This window comes from Pristiophorus japonicus, chromosome 9 (genome assembly GCF_044704955.1).
Source record: "Pristiophorus japonicus isolate sPriJap1 chromosome 9, sPriJap1.hap1, whole genome shotgun sequence".
NCBI classification, from domain to species: domain Eukaryota; kingdom Metazoa; phylum Chordata; class Chondrichthyes; family Pristiophoridae; genus Pristiophorus; species Pristiophorus japonicus.
Window position 1 is genome coordinate 113,636,017 of NC_091985.1, and position 7,932 is coordinate 113,643,948.

The 7,932-nt window shown below is 48.2% G+C and overlaps 1 pseudogene; it reads left to right on the forward strand.

Moving 5' to 3' along the window:
- Nucleotides 1–434: 434 nt before the first annotated feature.
- On the forward strand, nucleotides 435–605 carry LOC139274384 (U2 spliceosomal RNA; annotated as a pseudogene).
- The last annotated feature ends 7,327 nt before the right edge of the window (nucleotides 606–7,932 follow it).

Genomic DNA, 7,932 nt, shown 5'->3' on the forward strand with positions numbered 1-7,932 from the left:
TCAACGACTGAGCATCTACAGCCATCTGGGGTAGAGAATTCCAAAGATTCACCACCCTTTGAATGAAGAAGTTTCTCCTCATCTCAGTCCTAAATAGCTGACCCCTTATTCTCTGAAAAAGTTTTGAAAGAAATCCCATCTCTAGTAATCGACGAGAAAACAATAGTGGAAGCATTTTAAGATAATAGTTTGCCTAACGGTAGAATGAGCTTCGGCCATTCACACCTCGATTCACACCTCATTCACTTTAAATCTCTGGGCAGCCGAGAAACTCCACTGAAACCCTGAAACAGTCAACTTGCAAACAGCTTTTTATTGAGGTGTATTGTTATTTGGGGTAACGCTATGTAACCTAAATGATCTGTATTGTATTATTTAAATTGCAACATTTCGATTGTACTGTAATGTACCTTTACAAATTTTATGAATGAAGTATATTTTTAAATTAAAAAAATCTGCTCATATCCTTTTAAAATCTGCTATGTCCCCTATCTGGGAAACGAAAATGAAATTGATTTTTGGATCTGGGAGATGGAACAGTGCTTGCTCTGTCTACTCCACACATCGACCTGGTATTGCAGTGCCTCTGGGAACATGCAGCTTCGCCTCTCTGGGGTGGCAAGTTGCAAAAGAGAAAAGAAGAAAAAGGGTTTACAGCTGCTTGACCGTGCTCTCCTTTCCTTTGTAGGTTGCTGCTCGCCACAGGTCGCTTCTTCCACCAGTGTTCCATGTTGTCTGCTGCCTTCTGCTCAGTAAGGTAAGCTTTGTGTTTTTCATTCCATATTGGTGGAAGCACTTTAAGATCATTTTCTGTAACAGTTCAATGAGCTGCAGCCATTCACACCTCTATTCACAATCATTCGCTTTAAATCTCTGGGTAGCTGAGAAGATCTCCTGAGAGACACTTGTACAGACAATTTGCAAACAACTTTTTACTGTGGTGTGTTATTTGGAATGGTGACTCTTTCATCATCATAGGCAGTCCCTCGGAATCGAGAAAGACTTGCTTCCACTCTTAACATGAGTTCTTAGGTGGCTGTACAGTCCAATACGAGAACCACAGTCTCTATCACAGGTGGGACAGATAGTCACTGAGGGAAGGGGTGGGTGGGACTGGTTTGCTGCACGCTCTTTCCGCTGCCGGTGCTTGATTTCTGCATGCTCTCGGCGATGAGACCCGAGGTGTTCAGCGCCCTCCCGGATGCGCTTCCTTCACTTAGGGCAGTCTTTGGCCAGTGTCTCCCAGGAGTCCTGTGAAGGAGTTCCGAGCAGAGCGGTTGCTTTATCAGTTTCACAGCTTTTCACATGTTCTTTATTTTGCTAATGTACTTCATTTCTTCAATGCACTGGTTAAGTTAAGCTTTAAGTTAACATTAAAATGAATTTGCTTAATCACAAATGTAAAGTAATTTAATGGGCTGGATTTTCGGCTTTGACGTTTTTAGGGCGATAATGGCGGCGTTGCGGGAAAGTTAGCTCCCGAGAATAGTTTACGTCTCAGTAATTAAGTTTGGGCAGCTGGGCCCTGCGCCAGGGGGTGCAGCGCTAAGGGAGGCGTTGTACACCTCTCTTGCGCGCTAACATAGGAAACTAAAGAGCTGGGCCGGGAGCACTCCGAGAGACACCTGGGTGTGGCGGGGGGAAGGGGGATCGAAAAAAAAACCCACCAAAACGTTCCCAAAGCATTGCCCACGCCACCACAATACAAATCGCAAAATAAATTAAAAGGAAAAACAATCACACTTATCATCGGAGTCCATTGATCACCTCTTCGCCGACGTGATGGTTGCACCTCCCTGATTTCCCAGGGTGAGGCGTGCTTTCCGGTGGACGGGTCGGGTAATAGTCAAAACTTGCGTCGGTGTCGCAACCAGGGACGTTGCACACCGCGCACAGCTCTTCCAGGAGGTGCTGCTCTGTGCCGCCGCAAAACCGGACCCAAGGATCACTGCTGGAGGCTGCCCGCCCGCCAAAACACCTCATTGCTGCCATTCCGGGGCGAAAAATGGAGCGGAGAAGACCCGAAAATCCAGCCCGTAGAATAGTACAGCACAGAATGAGGCCAATCGGCCCATCGAGTGTACACCTCTTTCGAAGAGCAATCCAGTTAGTCCCACTTCCCCTTTCCCTATATCCCTGCAATATTTTCTCCTTCCAAGTATTTATCCAATTCCCCTTTGAAGATAAGAATTGAATCTGTATCCACCACCCTATCAGGCAGTGCATTCCAAATCCTAACCACTCGTTGCGTAAAAAGGTTTTTCCTCATGTCGTCTCTTGTTCTTTTGCTAATTATCTTAAATCTGTGCCCTCTGGTTATTGATCCTTCAGCCATTGGAAACAGTTTCACTTCATTTACACTATCTAAACCTTTGATTTTCAAACAGCTGTATCAAATCTCCTCTTGACTTTCTCTGCTTCAAGGAGAACAACTCCAGCTTCTCCAGCCCATCCATGCAACTGTAATCCCACATCCCTGGAACCATTCTAGCGAAACTCTTCCGCACCCTCTCCAAAACATTAACGTCCTTTCTGAAGTATGTGCCCAGAATTGGACATGATATTCCAGCTGGAGCCGAACTAGTGTTCAAGTACTAAACCCTGGGGAACACTATTATTTTCTATTCCTTAGCCAATTTTGTATTCATACTGCTTTTGACCCTTTTATCCCTTGGGCTTCAATTTTGCCAACAAGTATAATATGTGGTACTTTATCAAACGCCATTTGAAGGTCCATATATTCAACATCAACTCTTTTTCTAAAAGCTTCCCCACCATTGACGTTAAGCTGACTGGTCTGTAATTGCCAGGTTTATCATTCTCCCCTTTTTGAATACGGGTGTAAATTTTGCAATCCTCTGGCATCGCCCCTGTATCTAAGGACAATTGGAAGATTATGGCCAGCACCACCGCAATTTCTACCCTTGCGTCCCTCGGCAACCTGGGGTGCATCACAACCGCACCGGGTGACTTATCCACTTTAAGTACAGGTGGAGCGTCCGAAATCCGGAATCCTCGGGACTAAGGCCGTTCCAGATTTCGGGATGTCTTTCTCATGTCCCAAATCCGGAAACACCCGGGCTGAGGTTCAGGTATTTCCAAATTTTGCAATGTGTTTCTGATGTCCCGAATCTGAAAAAGCCCAGTAGATAGGGGTGGTGGGGGGGACCGAGGGGAGGTCGGGCGCCCGAGCCGGGGGGAGTTCGGGTGGCCGAGGCGGGGGGCGGGGGGGGAAATTCAGGCGGCCGAGGCGGGGGGAGTTTGGGCTGCCAGGGTGGTGGGGGGGGGGGGGGGATCAGGTGGCCGAGGCGGGAAGGGGGGTGGCGTTGGGCGGCCAAGGTAAGGGGGGAGACCGGATTTTGGAACATTTTCCGGTTCCCGGACGACCCCGCCATGGATGGGTCCCGATTCCAGAACTGCGGATTTCGGACACTCTCATTGTAGTAGCTCCTCTTTATCTATTTTTATCTCATCCAGTATCTTGACAGCCTCCTTCTTTACTGTAGCCTTGGTCAGGTCCTCTTCCTTGGTAAACATACTTCCTTGAACCAGTACAATTGGTCAAAGTGATAGAAAGTAATTGTTTCCTTTTTTGTCCTTTCTATTAGAAAGTATTCCTTGCTGCAGTTTTGAAATGTTGTTTGTTTTGGTAATGTCTTTAATTTGTGGCTGATGTACAACCATAATCCATCATCATCATAGGCAGTCCCTTGAAATAGCTTCAATTCTAAAAGTAAGTTCTTAGGTGACTGAACAGTCTAATATGGGAATTACAGTCTCTGTCACAGGTGGGACAGACAGTCGTTGAAGGAAAGGGTGGGTGGGACTGGTTTGCCACACGCTCCTCCCGCTGCCTGCGCATGGTTTCTGCGTGTTCTCAGCGCTGAGACTTGAGGTGCTCAGCACCCTCCCGGATGCACTTCCTCCACTTTGGGCGGTCTTTGGTCAGGGACTCCCAGGTGTCGGTGGGAATGTTGCATTTTATCAAGGAGGCTTTGAGGGTGTCCCTTTAAACGTTTCCTCTGCCCACCCTGGGCTCGCTTGCCGTGTAAGAGTTCCGAGTAGAGCGCTTGCTTTGGGAGTCTTGTGTCATGCATGCGAGCAATGTGGCCCGCACAGCGGAGCGTTGGTGCGTCTGTCCTCCTCGGGGATTTGTAGGATCTTGCGGAGACATCATTGGTGGTATTTCTCCAGCGAGTTGAGTTGTCTGCTGCATATGGTCCACGTCTCTGAGCCATACAGGAGGGCAGGTATCACTGCAGTCCTGCAGACCATGAGCTTGGTGGCAGATTTGAGGGCCTGATCTTCGCACACTTTTCCTCAGGCGGCCGAAGGCTGTGCTGGCATACTGGAGGCAGTATTGAATCTTGTCGTCGATGTCTGCCCTTGCTGATAATAGGCTTCCGAGGTATGGGAAGTGGTCCACCTTGTCCAGGGCGTGCCGTGGATCTTAATGATTGGGGGGGGGCGGGTACGGGGTGTAGTGCTGTGTGGCGGGGAGGACCTTTATCTTATGGATGTTTAGTGTAACGCATATGCTTTCGTACGCCTCAGTGAAGATGTTGGAATTCAGTCTCTGTGCGCAGACGCAAGCGTTGTCCGCGTACTGTAATTCGACGACAGAGGTTGGGACGGTCTTGGATCTGGCCTGGAGACAACGAAGGTTGAACAGGTTCCCACTGGTTCTGTAGTTTAGTGATCTAACAATTAACATGTGCATTCATTAAAAAGTAAAAAAATTGTGACATACAATGAAGAGAATAGATGTTTTTAACAAAGGTGTTTTTAATTTTAACATTCTCCCAAAAGAGAGGTGCACCGTTCCCAGAGACACTGCAATACCAGGTTGATGCAATGAGCAGGGTGGACAAAGGGGGACCAGTAGATGTTGTGTATCTGGATTTCCAGAAGGCATTCGATAAGGTGCCGCATAAAAGGTGACTGCACAAGATACGAGCTCATGGGATTGGCTGATTAGCATGGATAGAGGTTTGGCTAACTAACAGAAAACTGAGAGTTGGAATAAATGGGTCATTAACTAGTGGGGTGCCACAGGGAGCAGGGCTGGGGCCTCAACTATTTACAATCTATATTAATGACTTGGTTGAAGGGACCGAGTGTAATGTCGCCAAATTTGCTGATGATACAGGTGCAGAGTCGAGAATCCGGAATCCAGATACTGCCGACCTCGGGGCCCCACCGCTGCCCGACCTCAGGACTCGCCTCACCGCCACTGCCCTTACCTCGGGGCATCCTCGGCGGGGCCGGCCCGAACGCCTCCTCGATGGGGGCCCGCCCGACGCTAACAGCTCCTCGGCGGCGGCCCGCCCGATGATAACCTCCTTGGTGGGGCCTGCCCGACGACATCCTCCTCGGCGGGTCTGGACGGCCCAAACAGCTCTTCGGCTGGAATCCCCCCGCTTCCCATTTCTGACGTTCCAAAATCCGGTAATACCCGAACCTGGGCTCGTGTGTTTCCGGATTCGTGATGTCAGAAAGCAAATCGAAAGCCCGGAATCCGGAATGGCTTCCGTCCCGAGGGTTCCTGATTTTAGGCGCTGGACCTGTACAAAGATAGGTTGGAAAGCAAGTTGTGAGGAGGACGCAAATAATCTGCAATGGGATATATAATAAGGCGAAGTGAGTGGGCAAAAATTTGGTAGATGGGGTATAATGTGGGAAAATGTGAGGTTATCCACTTTGGTAGGAAAAGTAAAAAAGCAAATTAATATTTAAATGGGGAGAGATTACAAAATGTTGCGGTGCAGAGGGATCTGGGGGTCCTTGTACATGAAACACAACAAGTTAGTATGCAGGTACAGCAAGTCATTAGGAAGGCAAATTAAATGTTGCCCTTTATTGCAAGGGGGATGGAGTATAAAAGTCAGGAAGGCCTGCTACACCTGGAATACTGCGTACAGTTTTGGTCTCCTTATTTAAGGAGGGATATACTTGCATTGGAGGCAGTTCAGAGAAGGTTCACGAAGTTGATACCTGAAATGAAAGGGTTGTCTTATGAAGAAAGGTTGAGCAGGTTGGGTCTATACTCATTGGAGTTTAGAAGAATGAGAGGTGATCTTTTTGAAACCTATAGGATTCTGAGGGGGCTTGAGGGGGCCCGGAAATCGGCGCGGTCCAGGCCTGCAAGACCATCAGCAGGCCAGGACCATCGGAGGGAGCAGCGTGCAGCAGCATACCACTGCAGGAGGGCGACGGCTACTGATTACAGTGCGGGCAGGCACTGCAGGAGGGGCGAAGGAGCGGCAGGAGTTTGTAGAAGGAAGTGACCGGAGCCTAGGAGAGGCGAGGGCCCAGGGGCAGCACGGGCCAGCCCACACTGCTATATGTGTGCACACTGGGTCCTTGCAGCATAGCTGGTCTCCAGTCGTCCTGGGTAATCCTTGCCACTGGACCAAGACCTAGCTCTGTCAAGCCTGTGTGTTGGCTGGTGTGCAATGGTCACTACATGTTAAAAAAATCCACACACAGGCATCTTCCACCCTCCAAGATGTAGTTCGGGATCTGGAATATTAGGTCCTTCATTGAAACACCTGTGAACTCATCCCTTTTTGGCATGGAAGCAAGTCATCCTCACTTCGAGGGACTGCCTATGATAATGAGACGCAGAGAGGATGTTTCCCCTCGTGGGGAATCTAGAATTAGGGGGCATAGTTTCAGAATAAGAGATCTCCATTTAAAACGGAAATGAGGAATTTCTTCTCTGAGGGTCATAAATCTTTGACATTTTTTAAACCAGGCAACTGTGGAGGCTGGGTCATGGAATATATTTAAGGTGGAGATCGACAGATTTTTGAACGATAAGGGAGTCAAGAGTTATGAGGAGCAGGCAAGGAGGTTGAGGCAAAGATCAGATCAGCCATGAACTTACTGAATCGAGTTGCCAAATGGCCTACTCCTGCTCCTATTTCTTATGTTCTTATGATGCATGGAGTGGACGGAGTAAGCCCCTATTCCATCTCCCTGTTCCAAAAATCAGTTTAATATATCTGATCCCAGATAGGGGACATACTGGGTTAGATCTTAGGCTTTTCTGTTTTCAAGTGAAAACGGAGGCGGGGCGGGAAAGTTACTGGCCGGGAATAGTCTGCACTTTGGCATGGAATTTTCACCATCTGGGCCCTACGTCAGGGGCACAGCACGAAGTGAGGTGTACACTTTTCAAGGTGCAAAAATGGGAAATTCACGATCTAAAGAGCCAGACTGTGTGCGCTCCGAGAGAGGCCTGGTGGCGGGGAGGGGAGGGGGAACACCTTTTATTTAAAAAACCCCACAAAAAGCATTGCCCCGTCACCACAACATAATTCTCAAAAAAAATTACAAGAACACTTGCACTTACTTGTACAACACTTTACCTTCATCACCGTTGCCGACATGGTTGGACCGCACTGATTTCCCAGGCGGTCATTGCGAGGTGCAATTCCAGGCATATGGGTCGGGCAGGAGTCAAAACTCGGATGGTGTCGCAACGAGAAGCGTTACACATTCGACGCAGCTCTTCCCGGTGGTGCTGCTGAGTGCCGCTGCAAAAACGCCACCTTTCAGGTGTCCTGAACGGCACCGTTCTGGTGCGAAACCCGGAACGTAAACAGCCGGAAAATCCAGCCCATTAGATATTAAACTGATAAGAACAGGTTTTTTCCCCCCCCAAAACATAATTTATTCATAAAATTTATCAAAATACATTTCAATACTTGTCAAAATACATTGCAATACAATCCAGAAATTACATTACATATAACACTTCAAATTAAGTGCAGTTTTTGCTACTCAATTTACAGAAAGGATTACATCTGCATTTTGATTTGAAAATGTTCTGATACAAAGACCCCGGGCAGAGTTTTTATCCTGGCCCCTCGGTGTACAGTGGTGGGAGGGCCTTTAACTGTGGCTCTTCCCCATCGTGCCTTTGCA